The sequence below is a fragment of the Macrobrachium rosenbergii genome, chromosome 6 (assembly GCF_040412425.1).
Source record: "Macrobrachium rosenbergii isolate ZJJX-2024 chromosome 6, ASM4041242v1, whole genome shotgun sequence".
NCBI lineage: Eukaryota > Metazoa > Arthropoda > Malacostraca > Decapoda > Palaemonidae > Macrobrachium > Macrobrachium rosenbergii.
In genome coordinates this window covers 2962017-2984709 of record NC_089746.1, presented here as the reverse complement: position 1 = coordinate 2984709, position 22693 = coordinate 2962017, and the positions used below count along the sequence as shown (strand labels likewise).

Sequence of the window (22693 nt, the reverse complement as noted above, 5' to 3'; positions counted from 1 at the left end):
GGGCGTGAGAGGGGATGATGCATTTCGTCCAACAGTTGTCATTCAAAAGCCAAACAATGGGAGTAAGAAATAAAGCCACTGCTATCAATAATTAGCTGGGGAGTTTAACAAAGGGCTTCCTTGACATAAGGCACATAATGGAAAGATAAACGCACATACCATTACGAATTTGCATAAAAAAAAATCGTCCGCTATGGAGGAAGTAATGACCGTGCTTTGCAAATAAATAACAAGAAATAGGTGGGGAGCACAGCCCGTGAGAAAACTTGTCGAGAAGCAAGTGATAAGAGTCATAATTCATTTTCTGGCGGAATTCAAAACGGGAAGAAAATCCATTTCCAAGAGTGGAGAAGACGTTACAGAACACAGAAAGGCCTGGAGATGAGGAATCTTTTTCAGATGAATATCTTACCGTTCGCTGGCGCGCGCACACCTTCATTATGTAGAATTACGCGGGGACTCTAACGGCAAGTATCACGTTGCACGGAGGAAAACATCGAACGTACCTGAAACAAAAGAACTCATCACAAAACTGAAACTTAATTATAGTCACATTAAATCAAATCACAGTTTGAACATTTCTGAAATGGAAGCCGACACAAGTAGCAAGGATTTCTCTTTATTATGAAGGCACAGATACTTGTCTTTGGCAATGTCAAGAGTAAGCTTGCTTACAGGATAAATCTGGCACGACACGTAACAAGATCTATAAAAATGCTTGTAATTCCAAGCTTCTTGTCTGTTAGGAATCAGATCTGACCACCTACGATGCGCTTTAAATATAACTAAAATATAGTACCAGTTGTCCCCTGTGTGTGTAAGCTACTCTTGCAGAGAATTTCACATTGAGAAAGTCGAAGATTCCACGTCTTTTTGGAGTAGCATCCCACCCATTCCACACAACCAACGACAAAAATGATTCAGTTTCCTTTATTATTTTCTCCTTAGTAAAGTGAAAATAATATGCAACTGGTACTGATCTCTTTAGTATAAGTAACAACATGAAAGACGAGAATCACCAGCTTCTGATGTCTCAAAAAATCTTTTTTTCAAAATACAAATGTTTTTTAAATCAATTCCAGAGAACTTCCACGGCATCACTATTTCTTGCAGGTAGTACTACACCAATGATTACAGAGCATGCTAATGAAACACTGCCTGAAAACAAATGAACTGGTCCGTTACAACAGCATCTCTGCAAACAGACGCATTTTGTATACGAGTACTTATACCACAGGCAGTAAAAGTCATCAGGCTTAAAGTTACAAAGCATGAACATTATAACTTAGTAAACAAAATACTAAAAAGCAAATCTGATGTCATTACGCAAACCTTGGCTGTTTTTCTTTGCCATTTGCTCTACTCCTTGAACTGATTCTTAAAGAGATGTTGATCAGTACTCAAATCACTTTTAATGTAAATGTAGCTTTTCCCTATATTTTTCATTAATTTACATGTCGTCTACCAGATGTAAAAGAAAAGTCACTTCTAACTTGCGGTAAGGGCACGGGCTAACTCAATAAAACTAGACATTAACAGAGGAGCTGACAGTGATCTTAAAACATGGGAATGTGTTGAGATGAGTTTCTATGAAAGAGATATTATTCACTTAAAACTTAACCCAAAAAGCAACTGCTACCTTCTAGCATACAACACTTCACACTTCAAGGTTAAAAGTTCTCAAAAAAATTCTCCGAAACGCTAATTGAAGAATGGACACTGTCTTGAATTCCATAAATAAATCAACAGGGAGCAGCTCTACCAACAATCTTCGTACCCTGGGACCAATGATGTGATGCTAGGTGTCAATAAATCTTAATGAACAAGATGAATGGTCAATCAAGTCACCTAAAGAACAAGCAACATACTACATTACAAACAAACTCTCAGGTACGCTTGTCATTACTTAACATTATTGCATAACATGCGAGGGGGCAGTAACTGTGGGAGTTTCACACTCATGAAAGTAGCACTCTCCCTCCCTAAGGTTACATTTAACATGAAAACTCGCCGACAACAAACATTTGCGATCACATTTAAGAAAACAGCACTCGAGCCAGTTAATGATGTCACAACATCCGCAAATAATAATACAGTAAAACATCACTATTACAAAAATCCCACTGGGTGCCAAAATGAAGTATTTCGATCTATACAATTAGAAAATCCTTCGGGAGTAATTCTAATAAATATCCTACGAATATTACAAGTAAATTACACTTAAAACAACAAACCACCTTTACTATAAGCCCTGTCCATCAAACTGTTCGACATTCGAAAGAAAAGTTATTATTATTTTCTTTTTTTATCACAGTCATCCTATTCGACTGGGTGGTTTTTAGTGTGGGGTTCCGGGTTGCATCGTGCCTCCTTAGGAGTCCATCACTTTTCTCACTGTGCGCGCTGTTTCTAGTAGCACATTTTTCTGCATGAGTCCTGGAGCTACTTCGGCATCTAGTTTTTCCAGATTCCTTTTCTGGGATCTTGGGATCGTGCCTAGTGTTCCTGTGATTATGGGTACAATTTCCACTGGCATATTCCATATCCTTCTTATTTCGATTTTCAGGTCTTGATACTTATCCATTTATTATTATTATTATTATTATTATTATTATTATTATTATTATTATTATTATTATTATTATTATTATTATTATTACTACTGCTGATCGTACAGACTTTAAAGAGCAATTCCGTTACTAATAAGCTGTAGCTGAATGATTTCCAGAACTGATATCTTAAAAGTGAATTCTTCAAAATATATGATCTATTTCTCGGTGGCCCATAGTATCCAACTAGTGCTTTTTAATTCTCGATGGCCCATAATATACAAGTACTTTTTAAATATATATATATATATATATATATATATATATATATATATATATATATATAAATACTCTTATATATGAGTATATGTGTGTGTGTGTGTATGTTTGTGCACTTGTAAGAGCAGCAATGACCTAGTAACATTGTTTTCCTCACTTATTGGACAGAATCATCAATTCGAGCTTTAGAGACAAATGGACAAATAAGGAAGATACCCGACGTCCAAGGTAAGATTCAAAGGTCTAGGCAGGATTAACTTTAACCACTGGGCTACGAAAACACATTTTATTTACGATCATACATAAATACATAAATATATCTTGAATAGACCCATCCTCACCATCGTAGCATGCTGTTTGAGCGTTAGCGTTGTATACTGGAAAAAACATATATTCTTATATATATTTTATAAATATATATATATATATATATATATATATATATATATATATATATATATATATATATATATATATATATATGTGCGTACATATGTATGTGTGCGTGTGTGTTACAGAGAGAGAGAGTATTCCAGAAATACAGAGACTATTATAGAAACTATGATTGAGACTATCATAGAGAGTGAGACACAGGTCTTACGGTTATGAATCGACTCTCGAGAAGAAGTGGGGGAAGTGTCATTCAAGCGCTCAGACAAAACGAAAATGGGTGAAGTGGTGAGACGGAAGGTGACCGACAGGTCTTGTGAACAAGACGTCCCATGAACTGTGACGTATCAAAACGTCACCGCCCAAACACTATAAAGGGAGAAGAAAGGAAAAGAAGGACAGAAGAGAGAGAGAGAACAGAGGGGGACGGAGAGAACAGGATGGTATATAAGGCAGGTGAGCGGTGTAACTCATATCACGGTGTTGATGGGACTTCGAATTTTCCACTGTTCTCTCTCGCACTTCGTTTTTTACCAGTCCAAGTTTGGATTTCACATACCCAGTCACGAATCCAGCCGACTCCCCTAAGAAGCAGCTAAGTGAATATGGTGGAACATAAACCATTCTCGGTCCATGCCGCCTTAGTTCGGCCCATATATATTATATTATATAATATATATATATATATATATATATATATATATATATATATATGTATATATATGTGTGTGTGTGTGTGTATATATATATATATATATATATATATTTATACATATATATACTATACAGTACATATTTATATATATATTATATGTGTATATATAATACACACATATATATACAACATATATATGTATAATATATATATACAGTATATATAATTATATAATATACAGTACATATATATACAATACATATACATATATATAATATACATATATATACTATACATATACATATAATATATATATAATAACACACACATTTATATACATATATATATATATATATATATATATATATATATATATATATATATATATATATATATATATAAAATACACATATAATATATATATATATATATATATATATATATATATATATATATATATATATATATATGAAAATAAGAAGGCCCATAAAACACTATTTAAACGTTGAAACCAGTGCCCGAAATATATGGTTTCAACGTTTAAATAGTGTTTTATGGGCCTTCTTATTTTCATATTACACTGTAGTATTACAGGAAAAGACATTCATATATATATATATATATATATATATATATATATATATATATATATATATATTACACCCTATTATACCAGGTCAGATAGGGTCATAACCTCCTCCTGTATCTGTTTTAAGATCAATGTCATATCAACTTATATCTCAAAAGATACCACGGTAGCAATGGCCAGCCTGCGTAGTGGGTCAGCACATTCTCTCTCTCTCTCTCTCTCTCTCTCTCTCTCTCTCTCTCTCTCTCTCTCTCTCTCTCTCTCTCTCTCTCTCTCTCGTTATCCAAGTCACTAACTGAACTATGGAAGAACAGCAAAAACATGACTGCAAAAATATAATTTATTCAGTTATCTAACATGGCAAGTAGATTGGAATCAAAATAGGAATGAAATGGGAATATCTGCAGCCCAGAATTGTTAACCCAATCAACCAAGTAAGAAATATAACACAGTGCTTTCGACGTCCACCAGCTGAGTCTTTACAACAAAAGAGTCAAAATAAGTCAACACGAAAGTGTGTGGCAGCCCAAGGGGACTGCTTTGAATGAGATTAGTGTAAGATTGTTGTATCTGAATATGGGTATTTTTATGAACAATGGCCAGATACTTTTTAAACACACCTTTTATGGCCATATACTTTTTAAACACACCTTTTATACACACACACATACACAAATATATGTATATATATGTGTGTGTATATATATATATAAATATGTATATATGTGTATATATAAATATATGTATATATATATATATATATGTTTATATATACAGTATGTATAAATATGGATGTATATATGTTTATGTGTATATATATATATATATATATATATATATATATATATATATATATATATATATATATATATATATATATATACTGTATATATATGTTAACTACTGGTCACTTTTTTTACCAGATACGTAGGCATTTGTAACAGTCACAATAACCCGTTCGGGACTTTCTTACACGTTTGATGATACTCTTATCTGGTTATAAAAGTGAGAAGCTGCAATGACAAGGAAGAGATTCGAAATTTGAAAGTTACAGTAAATGGAAGGTTATAAGGGGTGAATGGAAACCAGGATGACGATAGTGAAAACTTTAGTAAAAAAAACTTGAGTGTTTTATGCATAAAACTGGCCATAATGTCGAAGTGATGGATGGGAGGAATTGTATTTGAAAGGTACTCCAGTAAGTTACCTTCCATATATGATAGCCATTTCTCATAAGCTTAAAAAATTGGAATTTGAAAACTAGAACCTATTGTCAACGAACAATGATACTAAGGTATTATAACGGCTCTCCGGACATTAAACCCAGTAGGCTAAACTTATAAATTACCGATACATAATCGAGATATCTTTGGTCCTCTCCCTAAAGGCTGTATTATTCCTGTGTAATTCAAATATATAATAGTTTTTAATATTACTATCCACTAATTTCAAAAATAGAAAATCATCGTGAGAAACTGGCTCCATTATTTCTCAAGATTTTTTCATTCACGTTTTCGGCAATATCCCTTTCAGGTCCAAAAATTGGCCGTTTGGGACTGGAAGGTTATCAGGCACCACTAACCCCTTTATCCTCACCCTTTTCCCCTTCTCCAAACGTGAAGTCATCATCTGTGCCAGTGGTAATGTCACGAGCCAACGATCAATTTCCGAAATCGTCAGTGACCGAATGAGAGGAAAGGAAATACTGGAAAACCTTAGAGGAGGTATCTAAAACTTTGCATGTAGCTCAGTTTTCCACAAAGCGATCTGTCGCCTACGCTCAATAAAACTGAGTGGCAAAGTGTAAGCATCACCAGGTTACTGGGACAGAGGAAGTCGCCAAAATATTACCACCTCTTCTGAGATTATGTTGGGAAGCAAACAAGACACAATACCAAAAGTACTTCCAGCAAACATCAGCCAACCCTTTGGACCTAAGACCTGATCCTTTAGTTAGTTCCCGACTCAAGGCATCCATGAGGAAATAAATTATATATATACTGTATATACATTATATATATATATATATATATATATATATATATATATATATATATATATATATATATATATATATAATATACATGTATATGTATACATATGATTATATTAACAGCCCTCAGCACGAAACTGTATTGGAGGGTCATCACTCGCATCACTGCTCCATATTGTCTTAAAGTTTGAACCTCAATTCAAGCCATCTGCCAATGATGGAAATAGCTACATGTTTTTTGCCAAACATTTCATTGTAATATTGCTGAATAGAAAACCTGAAACAATTTCCAGGTGTTCAGCTTCTCGCCATATACAGGTGGCTCCTGTGCTAAGGGGAGCCTAGCTTTGGGAACATTAGTTACACGGTCACCACCCAGCTTATATGATAGGCCACCAAGCAACATTCAAAAATAGCTGCCCAGTTACTCTCTTCAATAAAGTAAAACAACCGAAAGGGTGGCATCTGAATCGCCACCAACAAATACCTCAAGAAACTGAAAGCAAAACCCGTTAAGATAATTTCTCATAGATTATCTTCAAAACCCGTGCCTGAAACACTCGTTCTTTGGTTGGTAATAATTATTATTATTATTATTATTATCATCATCATCATTATTATTATTATTATTATTATTATTATTATTATTATTATTATTATTATTATTATTATTATTATTAACTTTTGATCAATTCTGATAAGTTTCTTAAGCTCCTGTTCTACTGATTATTTTTCCGTTTATTGTCAATACAATAAACGGACAAAATACCCAAAAGAGCAGGAACTCAAGAAAACTTATGAAAACTTTAATAATAATAATAATAATAATAATAATAATAATAATAATAATAATAATAATAATAATAATGACTACAAAACATTGAAGAATTGCTGAAGCAGCGCAGATAACAGCATACGTATTTTTACAACTTTTATCACGGAAGAATCATCCTTGTGTCGGCACACTGCTTTCCTTTATAATCAAAACTAATAACTCTACCATAGGACAGACAGGAATACCCTTAACCACGTTCATTCCATGGATTTTGCGGGACCATGGTTCAAGATTTTTTTTCTCTTGCGTAGGAAGCGTTGCAGCGAAATTTACCGATCATGGATTCATTGTTTTTAAAAGCTGATGTTTCATCTTCGCAGCTGTCAAACTCCAAAGATGAACAGACTAATATATAACTGCCATTTTCATCTGTCTCCAAAACCATAGGTAAAGACAAGAAAGAAACGCAGCAGTCATCCCATCAGCAATGTTACCGTTTTAAATCATAGGGTCACTCTCACCGAATGCACAGTTGTATACCAAAACCGAATCAACTGCCGCACGAACTCAGTCCCACATATCACACAACAAAAGGTGTCCATTCTATCTATTGCAATGACTCCAGGGCTATGTACTCGAAACAAAGCGCCTTCATCACAGCCTTGTTCCTCGAAATGAAAGCGCTCGCGCTACAGCGGCTAAAGGGGCAATTGCACAGTGCCTGCACTGTGCTTACTAGCTTTCATGATTATTATAGTGCTGCCAAACTAAGTCAATGCTATTGTTCAGTCTACCTCTCGATATTAGGGATGGGGTTTACTCATCGGATTTTTAATCCCATTCTAATCACTGAATATTTGACTTGTTTTCCTCACAGCTGTTTGAATATGACCATTGCATTTCGAGTGATTGTTTCGTACCAAGTGTTTGAAATATTGAACCAAAGATAATTTGTACCATGAACCACCTTGATCTAACCTCTTGATGTTCTCCCTGAAAGGCGTCTCCCTGAAAGGCGGCCTCGTTCCCCATTACCAAGGGATATTTCGGCCACTGCTGCAGAGCTGAAGAGGCGAGTCCCTCATTTTACCAGACCAACTGTGACACAAATTGCGTGTGCCCCGATGATTCAGGTACCTGACATGTTACTCTTCCACAGCTTTTCAATTCCTTCCACTCTTCGATTTTCTCTAAATCCTATCACATTCCCTCTTACGCTCCCTCAAGTTTTTCGTTCCTTGTTTCTGCCTTGGCTAGATCCTGGAAGTACAAAAAGCAGTAGACATGGGAGTGGCAAAATGGCGGGAGGAGGGGCACAGATGGAAACCCGGAAAAAATGGAAATACGGGCGGAACGTGTGTATGACAAAGGAGCTGGAAAGAACTCAGTACGTCTTCAATCACTATGTTAGCTGTTTCAAATGTTTTCACACTGACTAAATTTTAGAAAAAAAGCTTTCTCCTCCCCTCAAATTTCAAGAGAGGCGGTATTGTCTTCAAATTCACGAAGCCACTGGTCTCCAGAAAATACCGATTTACACTGGCAGTCTGCATGACGTTCCAATGAGTGAATATACTTATAGATCATTATGAGATATCACCAGATGTTGATTATTTACTTTTTGTAAATACTTATTTCCAAATCGCTGACTATGTTTTGTCACGGCTCGTTAATCTAAACTAATTAAATATATCGATCAATTAATCCGGCATTACTAAAGTACCCATTCTCATGTTATCTTACCAATATCAACAGCTTTAAGGCAGCGGCTTTGAAAGGTTCCCAATCTATCTGTTCATTTCCTTGAATAATTCTATTCCCTTGCCAGTCGACTCCTTGATACCACCATTTTTATGTGTCAATTATCTTCATCGAGAAAGTTTATGTCCCGCTGACCTCTCTCTTGTTACCCGAAACCTTCAATCTGCTTCTGTGAGAGAGAGCGGTCATTTGGTTATCCGAGTTTATGGAGACTATTTGTACGGTACGTTTTATGCTCTCTTTTTCCGGCACATTCATAAATGTAGCCTACTATACTCCAGCCTTTCTCATTCGTATTTAGGCTACTTCTTTATTCATCGTCCTAATTTTGCCAAGGCATTGCATTTCTCTCTCTCTCTCTCTCTCTCTCTCTCTCTCTCTCTCTCTCTCTCTCTCTCTCTCTCTTTCTTCTCATGGCTCATGAGCGACTCCTTTTCAGTCACATCTACACTTTCAGCTCGGCCTTTCAGACCTAAGCTTTAAAGCTTGTCCTCTCTCGGCACAATAAAACGTTGAGCTGATGGGAGGAAACAGAATGGGATGGACTGAGGTTCGGTAAGATGAAAAGGCAGGGCGCTAGATGACGAAATAATTATCATAATTATTACTCAAAATGAACTAACATTTATGTAGGACAAACCAGTAATTACGTTGGCTTGCAAAGTAAGCTTCCACAGATGAAAAATTCCGTGAGTGACTAGAGAAAGCATAAAAAATAACGAATAAGGACATTTACAAACAAATAAAAACTTGCATCCATAAAACTCAACGAAAGTTTGAAAAGCTAAGGCAAAGATGCATGGCGCTCTCAAGTAGTTCTACAGCTCTTCTTACACTTGAAGAGGCCCAGAATAAAGGCTCTTTCGTCTAGCGGAGAATATCAGACATACGAACTGAGGTCTGGGGTTGATATGAAGAGAGAGAGAGAGAGAGAGAGAGAGAGAGAGAGAGAGAGAGAGAGAGAGAGAGAGAGAGAGAGAGAGAGAGTATATAATTCGTAGATTACTTGAAAAATGAATTTCGGTCAGCACTGCTCTTTTTCGCATCAATTATAAAACCTATTAACACCTGGAAGAATTCATAACTCTTTACCGTCACGGTAATGATGGTGGTGTAACATAATTCAAATCTTTTGTTTGTCGTTATTAGAATATTAATCTCTTGTCTGGAAGTCTGTTTGTCGTTGATAGAATATTATTCTCTTGTCTGGAAGTCTGTTTGTCGTTATTAGAATATTATTCTCTTGTCTGGAAGTCTGTTTGTCGTTAATAGAATATTATTCTCTTGTCTGGAAGTCTGTTTGCCGTTATTAGAATATTATTCTCTTGTCTGGAAGTCTGTTTGTCGTTATTAGAATATTATTCTCTTGTCTGGAAGTCTGTTTGTCGTTAATAGAATATTATTCTCTTGTCTGGAAGTCTGTTTGCCGTTATTAGAATATTATTCTCTTGTCTGGAAGTCTGTTTGTCGTTAATAGAATATTATTCTCTTGTCTGGAAGTCTGTTTGTCGTTACTAGAATATTATTATCTTGTCTGGAAGTCTGTTTGTCGTTATTAGAATATTGTTCTCTTGTCTGGAAGTTCGCAAGTCCAGGGAACTTTACTTTCTAGATAAAAAGCTTATAGTGGTGCTTCATCGTTTTCTAAGCAATGATTTCGACCACTGTCGAAGATATCCTCTTTGGGACATCTTCCAAAGGCTACATTTCAACGAAGGACTCCTCCTACCGCCTCTAATGCCAATGCATCTGGGTTAGTGCGTAACACTCGTTTGATCAAACGTCGGCATCCCCATTCCGTTGAGAATTCTTGATGATACAATGTCCCATACGGGACAGTTTTCGTCCCCTTTACTGCACAACTGCGGAACAACCCTCCTCACGGCGTTACGGATGCTGATGCTCATTTTTGCTTATGATCCCCGTTCTTTCATCAGTATCTTACTTCTTAGGGCACTGGTCTTCCCTAAACGCCATCTTATTCTGTGGACGCTTGCTTTGGAAGTTTATGGTCTTTTCCAACTTGTAAATTTAATAAGAATGTGTTTTTCTGCTGCACAAAAATATCTAGAGTGACAGGTCAATAAAACACTCAATCTTTAACATTCTCCACCATTATGCAACTCGTCTTCATGCAAATCGAATAAAACGGATGGGTCCAGCCACTGAGACTGGCTGGTCACTGGGAAATAAATAAATGACGATTTCTCAAAGGGGTTATTAGAAAAGGCACTGAAAGTACCATTGAAAATTCACTACCGTCCATGTATGAAAAAGCCTCCGTCACAGAGAGAAAAAAGGAAGAAAAATACCATGAGATACCCACAGGGAAGTCTGCATCATAAATACCTCACATTACTTGGGTGTAATGCTGAAACGAGAAACCTTCGAGTGGGGATCGCGCACAGATGCACTATGCTCCGATAAGATCTGATAAGAGATGATAAAATTCCAAAGAAGCCCTTTGTCTGAAAAATGTGTCAGTCTCCTTATCTAAAACTAATAAGCAATATCATTTCAGCCATTTCGGAATCGGAAGCAAAAGAAAAGTTTTGAACCAAGTACACCATGATCACAGCAGATCAAGAAACGAACCGCTTTTCGCTGATGCTTTTTCACAGAATTGCATGCCCTTTTAATAAATTTGGTGAGCCATGCGTCAAGAGCACAGCTTTCTTATGAAGGAGAGAGCACACCGCAAGTTAACTCCAAGACCTTCATGAAAACGGAGACCTTGTCATCAGATAAGTAATGAATATCATACCTGCAATAATAATAATAATAATAATGCATTTCAGAAGTGCTGAGGCAATTCTTATAACTCCACTTTCCCATCAAGATCATCCTTAATCTTCTTACGAAAGCGAGGGAGGGACAGAATGAGGAAAAACTAAGAGGAGGAGGAAAAACTACACAGCAGTCAAACCCAAGGTCTCGCAACATTTTTCATTTTCCCAATAATAAAAAGAAAGGGACTGGAAAGATGAACCTCCTGACCCAGTTATATTCGAACTCAACTCTAGGCATATCAACATAAGATTTGAGCATTCCATTCTTTCTCATTTGGCTAATGGAGGCAGCGCTGCAATGACACAGGTGGTGCTTTGGAACTTCATTCCTCCTTCATGGTCTCATTGTGTTTCAAATTTGTCATCTCTATTTAGACAACGGAACAAAGTCAAAACGGAATCCGCAAAAGAGCCACCGAAATTAATTCAATTCTAAACAGAAAAAGAGCGATGCGATTTACTTGAAATGACAAAATGAAACCCGAACAATTCTTTCCGACATGGCCGAATCAACAAAAGATAAATAATATGAAGGTTATATTTACTGAGCAACTGAACAAACGGATACTCTGAGTGGGACCAGACAGTTGGTCATCTTTTAATGATTACCAACATGGTACTACAAAAAGAAAAAGAAAAATACACACTGCAGGTTGCCTCACTCAGTCAATCAGATAACTAGCTGAAAATCTTTAGATTTACTTTACACATGACCATAAGGAAAGCCCAGCAATTCAAGTCTGTTACCTATAAAACCACGATAAAACATTCGCAAAGTCGTTAAACAGTTATAAACAGAAAAGACGTGCACTGAAGATGGCACGGAGGGTTTGGTTCTCAAGCGGCATCAGAACGAGGAGGCCCATCAAAATTTCAGGAGAGAGAGAGAGAGAGAGAGAGAGAGAGAGAGAGAGAGAGAGAGAGAGAGCCACAGCCGTAATGGAAAGACAACTTTAAGTGTCAGGCTCAATATCTGGCAATGACCCTCGTAGGCAGCAAACAATTCTTTTGGAGGACGTGAGAGCAAAAATGACAACATGTCAATGTACTTCCGACGTGAGCTTCCCTCGAAGAAATGCCGAACCGGTGGGCGTGTAGGAAAAATTCCAATACATTCAAAGGGAAAAACACCTATCTATATAAATGTGTGTGTATGTATGTATGTATGTATATATATATACTGTATATACTATACACACACACACATATATATACATACATATATACATAATATATATACAGTAGATGCTCTATATATATATATATATATATATATATACACATATATATATAATATATATATACAGTAGATACTATATATATATATATATATATATATATATATATATATATATATATATATATATATATATATATATATATAAATAAAATAATATATATGCAGTATATATATATAAAAATAGTATATATATATATATATATATATATATATATATATATATATATATATATAATACAAATAATATATATATATATATATATATATATATATATATATATATATACAAATATATATATAGTATATATATATATATATATATATATATCTATGTATATATATATATATATATATATATATATATATATATATATATATATACATATATATACAAATAATATATATATATATATATAGTATATATATATATATATATATATATATATATATATATATATATATATATATATATATATATATATATATATATATATATATATATCTTCATATTTTGGAGACGCTGGTCACTAAGACTAGTACCAAATTAGGAAAGAAATAAACTCATTCTGATGCCCGGCCGAGACTCGCTCGATCTCGGGTCCGGGGTATTCAAACGACGTAACGATAATTACCTGGTCACGAAGAAAGGTGCAAGTCTAGTCCGGCTCATACGTACTTGTATCTGTCGAATTCAGATACATTTACTACAGCTGGAATAGACTCGCCTCCACCATCAGAGAAGAGTATTTAGTCGTATTCTAGGCTTAGTAGTGACAAGCGTTTCCAAAATGTGAAGAAATCGAGTTAACAGGGCATTGTGGTTAATAAAAATGACATATGTATCTGGTAAAAAGTGACCAGTAGATTCCAAAGGTGTGTGTTCGTATGTATGTATGTATATGTATGTGTGTGTGTGTGTGTTTGTGTTTAGATATAAAAACGCAAAATTACAAAATTAAATAACTGTATCTTCAAAATGTAAAAAGTTTGTCTCAATCCCAACTTCTCTTGACAAGTTTACTATCTTCGCACAGTGGCAGGGAATGCACCAGTTCCTTTTGGTTTCTCTACTGCAAATAAGATACCCATTTTTATTAGGGGTTCGAAGTCATTCCATAAAAAAATTACTTGGCATTATTACGACTTGGCTACACTTGACACCGATTGTAGGATGAATGGCTTTTAAACAGCGACAAATAAAGACAAAAGAAAACTTTTCTTAGGAATAAATGCACAGAAAGCTGTCAACACTCAAAACATGAAACTCAACACAACGACAGCACTTGGAATGAAGTCAAAATTTTCCAAAATGAATTCATATGTCCAATATATTTAAGAGCATGAAATTAACCGAACAATTTTAACTGGCTTTGGAGGTAAATCTAGACAACCACAATCCAAAAACATCACCGACTTGTTTCTTGACTCAAAGTCTTTAACTTTGCAGCAAATTTCAAAGAAATGCAGAGAAGTTTCACAGGTTCTGATTAATACAAAAACAACCCAAATGAAAACCATCCGTTATATGTTCGTAATTTTTGCATTACATGACGTACACATACATCAACATATTTTCATGAAACTTAGGAAAGATTGCACATGGCACAAAGAACAGCCCAAGAGAATTTTGGATGTCTATCTTCAAGTAATCTCATCTACTTTCGTTGAACACGTCTGTTCTGTCTACAGAAAGGTCGCAAGAAGCTGAAGCACGAGCGACGAAGATACACTGGGCAGACTGGGAGAGGGGTAACACGAAAAGTACGAGAAAGTGGACAAGAACATTGGATTTTTAGTTTTCTGTAAAAGAAAACTATTGTGTCGGCTTTGTCTGTCCGTCCGCACTTTATTCTGTCCACACTATTTCTGTCCGCCCTTAGATCTTAAAAACTACTGAGGCTATAGGGCTACAAATTGGTATGTTGATCATGCACCCTCCAATCATCAAACATACCAAATTGTAGCCCTCTAGCCTTATTAGTTTTTATTTTATTTAAGGTTAAAAGTTAGCCATAATCGTGCTTCTGGCTACGATATAGGCTAGGCCACCACCAGCCGGTGATTATTTTCATGGGCCGCGGCTCATATAGCATTATACCGAGACCACCGAAAGATAGATCTATTTTCGGTAGCCTTGATTGCACGCTGTAGCAGCTGTACAGAAAACTCGATTGGGCCGAAGAAATTTCGGAGCATTTTTTACTTTGTTGTAGTAATGACTTCCGAGCTCTACAGTGAAAAGGAAACGGGAAGGAGGGTGTTTGAGAATGCGGGAATGACAAAAATGACCACCTTAGAGTGATAACGATACCCACAAACGTCACAGTCAACGACGCTAGGGTATGTACTGATAACTCAACACCCTCGCGAAACCTCGCAGCAGGCTTCAAACTGGCAAGAATGCCCACGACTTTTCCCTTACCTGAAAAAATAAACTGCCAAAAATAGTACAACCTCAGTTAATTAGGTTCAAAGCAACCATTAACCTAGGTCATGCCAACACACAGAATACAAGAGACTGTACCCAGCAAGCATGGGTCAAATTCAAAGTGCCCTTGAAACAATAAAGTCTTCGGGTAATGCTAGCAGTTTTAATTACAAGAACATCCCAATATAAACCATCTGGTATGGCATCAATACTCTGCAATCAAGTAAGTGCGTAGCATGTCTCCCGTATCTAGACTGCGTCTGATAATACAATACAACGAAAACAGAAATATTAAGATAAAAAATGAGAACCATAAAAGCTGAAAAACTCAGCAATACGAGATTACTTATCGGCCATCCAATAGAAATTCTATTGCCCTCAACATTCTCAGGAGATTCTAACTCGAACAGACAAAGGGCAAAACCACTATGTTGGTAATCCACGGAAAATTGCAAAAGGGTTCCCCGTCCTGCCATAAAAGCTTCATTGGGGAGAGAGAGAGAGAGAGAGAGAGAGAGAGAGAGAGAGAGAGAGAGAGAGAGAGAGAGAGAAAAGCGGTGGGAAAAGACAAGGACGTTGGTGGTAGGAAGAGACAAACGAGTTAAATGGAAACGGAGAGGACAGATGAGGCGGATGGAGGTCTATGTCAACAAAGACAAAAGCAGCAGAGGTCACAAGACTAAGGAGAGAAAACTTCCTGTGAAAGAAAGAAGTCAACACAACAATGGCTTTCATGCTTCTCATACAGCAGATAAATTATTTGCTCTGAGGAAACTGCACATGACTCGGTCTCAGAAGTGTTTTCAGTTCCGACGACAAAATGTTGATTAACCAAGAGTAGCTTTTCAATATATGAACTGCACAGATTTCTTACAAAAAAAAGTCAAGCATAAAATTAAAAGGGTAATGATACAGCAAAGTCAAGACGTGTCTGTGGCGTGCAACAGGTACTGGCTACGTAATACGATATCACAAGAAATTTTGACACTAAAAGTAACAACCGTAAGCTAAATCATTTTTTAGCGGTCTACAACCACTCGTGTCCTCACAGCAGTTTACCATAAAACTAATAAATCAAGTCAATTTACTTTTACAACACAAGGTCTAGAAGTATATTTATTACAAGCAACGCCGGTATCTCAGTTAATGTGTAAAGGTATTTTTTTAAGGATTACCAGCCACACTTCCATAATATTTGTTGTTTAATACACTAGTACAAAAGGAACATCAACAACAAAATTCGCCTCAATCTTGGAGGCACTGCTGCGCTTCCTGCATATTATGACTTTTCACAGACCTAATCCGCGATATCTACCGAACACAAATTGTAAACTCAATTTACATCAATCTACTGTACTTCATTTTCTCCTTAAGATCAAACCACCTCATTACCTTCTGATTTATCCTTTCCGCTATGCGTATCTTTTTATTATTATATCCTTTCAATTTTTACACTACATATAATATTCAAACAATCTATCTCTTCGCTTTCAACCATTTTTCTGTCAACCATATTCCACACTTCACTTTCCTAAAGGAGCACTGTTTTGGGAATCACTTCAGCATTCCTATCTTGGCTTCCATACACAGTCAAAGTCTCTTACCAATCTTTTGCGTACACATTCTCTGCTCCATCTTCCTTGTGGTTTCCTTTTACCCTCGACTCCTCTTGCAAACACTTTCACTGCTTTCTGTAATTTCTTTTCACTATCTACAATCAGTTTGGTATTGTCTGATCTGCAAACATCAGCCAACAAACACTCACCATGAGTCTTACTTTCTTATTCTAAAACTTTAGCAACTACAGTACATCAATCTTAATTCTGAATGCTCATATCACTCCATCCATATACATATTAAACAGCCACAGGGACAAGACACAGCATATATTAACCTCCTTTTACACCACACTAATCATTCTCCTATCACATATTCTAATATACACATCATTCCATCATAATTTGGACTGCTCCTTGCAATTTACCCTCTATATTATCTACAGTATCCCCAATACCCCACAGTGCCACTATTGATTTTATTGTAGGATGTTCAATGGTTCAAATATGCCATGCAGAGCTTTTCCCTCAACTTTAAAATTTTTATCTTAACTTTCATAAGACAAACTATCTACCCACACTCTTCCCTGCTTCAACCCTCACCGTTCTTTCCCCTGTTAAAATTTTCTGTCATCTGTCTCACTTTTTCAACAAAAACCCCACTGTACACCTTCTGTGGGATGCAGAGTCAAGTTATGTCAACAATCTTTTACACAAGGAGCAATCATTTGTGTTCACCTATGACTCTGGAACTTTGTTTTCTCACCTGTCACTTCAAAAGGAATTTACAAACTCACCAAACCCCACCAATCGTGGTATTTAGCTTTACCTCTCTTCTATATTTCAAGTTCAACACACCTTAAAAGTACTCGCCCCATCAACCCAGGATTGCGTTTATTTCAGAGTGTATCTCAACAGTAACATGTTTTATTCTGAGATTTATTTAGTAATTAATCTTACTCTTTGACTTTGCTTCACTGTAGAACAACCAATCCCTAAAGTTCTTGCTCTATGGAGGTAAAAAGGACATTGGTCATGGCTATACTATCTTTTTACCTGCTGCATAATAAAGCCCACACGCTCTCTCTTCCTGGATATCAAAACTCTTCAGTAACGATGTATTTCTACTCTATCCAACACTTTCTAGGTCTTCCTCTCCTCTCTTCCTTTAATTATTCTGAATTATACATTCTTTTCACCATGATGTATGCCCCCATTCTTTTCAAGTTACGGAACTTGAAGGGTTCTGATCCGAGTCATCAAATACACTAATCTTTTCTATCACTTCTATACAATCTGCACATTTTTCACTCTTTCACTGTTGCATACACCTCATATACATTGAAAATATTTCACCTTTTAACAAGTTTAACATTTTCTCTGTCACTCAGTTTAATCTCCGCACATCACTTCCTTAGAGAAGAAATTTAACAGCTGCATACATAAAAGTTAACAGTATTCATATATATTTATATTATATTATATATATATATATATTATATATATATATTATATATATATATATTATATATATATATTATATATATATATACATATATATATATATATATATATATATATATATATATATATATATATATATATATATATATATATATATATATATATATACTGTGTGTATATATATATATATATATATATATATATATATATATATATATATATATATATATATATGACAAAGTTAGCTAGGCTCTTGTGGGCACCAGAAGAGCTGGAAGACCCAACCTACTTGGACGAAAAATATGAAAAGGGAGGCTGGAGATGAGTGCAGATTTGTGGAAGACAAAGCAAAAGAAATATATTAATGGCAGAACTTCACAGAGGCCATTAGCATCATGTGGCACTGGAGGTGATTATATATTATATATATAATATATATTTATGTGTGTGTGTGTGTCTGTGTCATGTGGTGGTGCAGAGTCACATGGGAAGATTTTTATTTTTACTGGAATGTTGTCTGGTTCGCTACTAGAGTGGGTGGAGAGTGTCTAGAGCAAGAATTTAACTGTTTTCCACATCTCCGTTCTTGTAAAGATAAAATTAATCCAATGCTCAATTTAATATGGCTGATATGGGCTCCACAATATTTAACAGGGCACAACAAAACCCATGAACAGCTATTCTCTCTCTCTCTCTCTCTCTCTCTCTCTCTCTCTCTCTCTCTCTCTCTCTCTCTCTCTCTCTCTCTCGGACGTCCATTAAGATGGAGTTTCTAATCCCTTCAGGCTCCAGGTCATGCTCTATTCCACATGGAGATCATGAATATCACAACTACAATATTTTTGTAGCACTATTTTTTTTAATGAGCTTGGTATCTGTAGGGCTACTTAAAAATCATGGAAAATTGAAGCAAGAAATAAAAATAAATAAAAGATAAGCAATGATAAAAAAAATACTCATTCTCGGTGAAAATGGTACATACAAAGACTTAGCAAATAAGCACAAAAACAAAAATCAATTGACTTCCCGAGTTAACATCAGTACACCCACGTGCGGGCAAAGATTGGAATTTAATTCAGTTCCCCATAGGAAGACTGGAACTCGAACAGTGATAAAATCAGTGCAACCTGTTTTAGTTCATTTGCCTTTCCTTTACTAGAATGCTGTTCTCCGGTGTGAATGTCTGCTTCTGCCAGAGTTTCATCTCTTTTAGACAGGATGGTTCGTGGTAGCAGGTTATCGCTTGGACACAGATCTTCACATTCACAACTAGTCCCTGATCCTCTTTCCTACCAAGAGCGACCAGACTTGCTGTACAGGAGCACCAACATGCAGTAAATGAGCCTCGCTATCGAACTTCTCCGTTCCAGAGAATGTTACCCTACAACAAGACTTAGATTTTGCTTGCATTTTTATCTATTTATTTGTAAAATTATTCTTCTTTCTTTCTGCTCTATTACCTTCTGTTACTTCTTTCAAATGAACACCATATTGAATTTCAAGTCAATGATCCCTGTGGGCTTGTTCCAATAATAATAATAATAATAATAATAATAATAATAATAATAACAATTAGACTGGGATAGTGTTGTGACTCACTAAACTATTTACTTCCACAAGCAGAGTGCACTTACCCAACTACATCATCACTCAAGCAAAGCGTTCATGCACAGCAATTGTGATTTTACACTAAAATGCAAAATAAATATCTAATATAAAAGAATTTCACAGCATCAAAAACCAATTATATTGCAGAACAACCTCGCATTAATTTTTTTTGAGAAGGGAATTTTAAATGATGACTTTACTGTGTTACTTTAACTCTAAACTTTTCATAAGTTAACTTTCAAGCAACCATGAACTACGACTCTGGTTCAACAAAGCAATTTATTTCTTAACTAGCACTTTTAACTCCCATTCATATTCATGATGAGTTTCCAGAATTATAAAAGTTAGTTCAAGTATTCAATCATTCACCTCAAGCAAGTGTAAAATATATCACACACATGTATGTCTGTTATGACACAGGACAAATTTTAATGGTTTTAAGAAGACATATTCTGCAACGTTAAAAGGTAAAGTTCTTTCTACACACAAATCCTTCTTTCGTAAGCGCTTTCCAAGAATCTAATCAATCTCTAATGCAAAAAGCTGAGCAGACACAAGCATTATTATTCTCTTATGAGCCAAATTATCGTTTAACGAAAACCCTTCTACAGTAACTTAACAACTGTGGACTACTTCAATACTGATAAGGATTCCAATAATGTTTCCTGAGAACAGAATATATTTTATTATACTTTACTACTTTACATTATTTGCTAAGAACAATGGCACAAGGACGAGTCCGGTCCGGTGGAAAGAGCATGACCAGAGGGTCTCGTAATGTCTTCGAAGGTATGAGAGATCGATGGCATTCCGAGTAGCGTCAGAGTGGGTCACCCTTTGGGTGTCTCAGTCTATCACACTCGAATCACTGTCATTTGCCTTTCACTTGTGATTTCAACCAGGTCGCCTTGTGACTTCTTGTTCTTTTCGCCCAACTAACTTCTACACAAGTTTCCACTGTTTAGGTCTATACCAGGTTACTCGTAGGCCGTGAAAAGAACAGGACTTCCATGAGCTGAATTTCAAAATCAGGCAGGTAGGACCCTAGCAGATTCAGGTGCTTCCCTGGTCAGACTGCCACATACAACCCTACTTCTCTTCATCGTGTTCTTATGACCACGATTCAGCAGGGGTAATGGAGGCATCAAGAACGATCGCTGAAGATTCACAAGTGACAGCTATTCTAAATCCACCGACACCCACATTTTCTGTCTCCTCGATATCACGGTGGAAGGCAAACTTCATTTGCCCAACTAACCTCTAACACAGATGGAGACATGCTGTCTTAGGGCTTGGTGGATAAATGTATCCTTACTTGATTCTCAAGAGCCGAAATCCTGAAAGGTGACAGCTTCAGATATACAGACACTTAATATATATATATATATTATATAAAATCAGGCAGGTATATATATATATATATATATATGCTTCCCTGGTCAGACTGCAGCAGCAGCTTCGACTTCGTAGAGGTCTGTGGCTTCAAACCCTCAGCCGGCTGATCAGAGAGGCCACGATTCAGACATCCCGGGATTATATATGTAATCAACGGATAGGTTTCAAGAAGCAAATGGATGAAGACTAAATACACACACAAAACAAAGCCACTACAACACCTTCTAAAACATAACAAACATCTCACACGATATCGAACTCGGTGGCCATACCCGGCAAAACTTCTTTGCCCCTGCTGGGAAGAAAGGGCGTTGGGTCGGGTAACACAGATGGAACACATGCTCGTCTTGTCTAAGCGGTGGATAAATCAGGCAGGGATTCTCAAGATCGAGACCAAATCAGGTCTACCCCAAAGCCAAATCAAAATCCGTCAATATATAGGCATATATATACCCCATACAAAAATGGGAATAAATATACGTTAAAAGAAGAAGAAGAAGATATACATACATACATATACATATGTGTGTGTATGTGTTAAAAAATAAAGAGGACGTCTGGAAAGTACGTTAATCAGGCTGTATGTATAGATGTATTACGCATGTGTATAACTGAATCACGAAAATATGGAACGTGATGAATATAGAATAGAAGATATACAACGATTCTGACAACTGTAGCAAGATTTTAACCCCCATCCGGAGTATCAAAAGAAGGTAATCTTACCAAACTAACATGCCCGTGTATATATATATATATATATATATATATATATATATATATATATATATATATATATATATATATATATATATATATATATATATATCTATACATACATATAGATATATGTAGATATATATAGATAGACATATATATATAGATATAGATATATATATTATGAATATGTGCGCGTGTGAAAAAATAGGAGACGAGGTGCAGGTCCTGGTCGGTTTCGACTTTATTTCCAGGTCCCATCAGCTTGTAACTAAAGCTGAAACTGGTGAAGACCTACACCCCGTCTCGAAATATTTTTTCACCAGTGGTAATACAGTATGTGATAAAGGAATCACGTGTTAAAAGTTATTATAATTATAACTGTAATTACTGTATATATATATATATATATATATATATATATATATATATATATATATATATATATATATATATATATATATATATATATATATATATATATATATAAATATATATACACATA

The 22693-nt window shown here is 35.5% G+C and overlaps 1 long non-coding RNA gene across 1 annotated transcript in view; it reads right to left on the bottom strand.

Moving 5' to 3' along the window:
• The window catches only part of LOC136839118 (uncharacterized), a 184863-nt gene that overhangs the window by 4350 nt on the left and 157820 nt on the right, over positions 1-22693 (bottom strand). Inside the window, exon 4 of the long non-coding RNA XR_010853211.1 lies at positions 413-506. This is a non-coding gene — a long non-coding RNA (uncharacterized lncRNA). The remainder of the gene's footprint in view (positions 1-412; positions 507-22693) is intronic.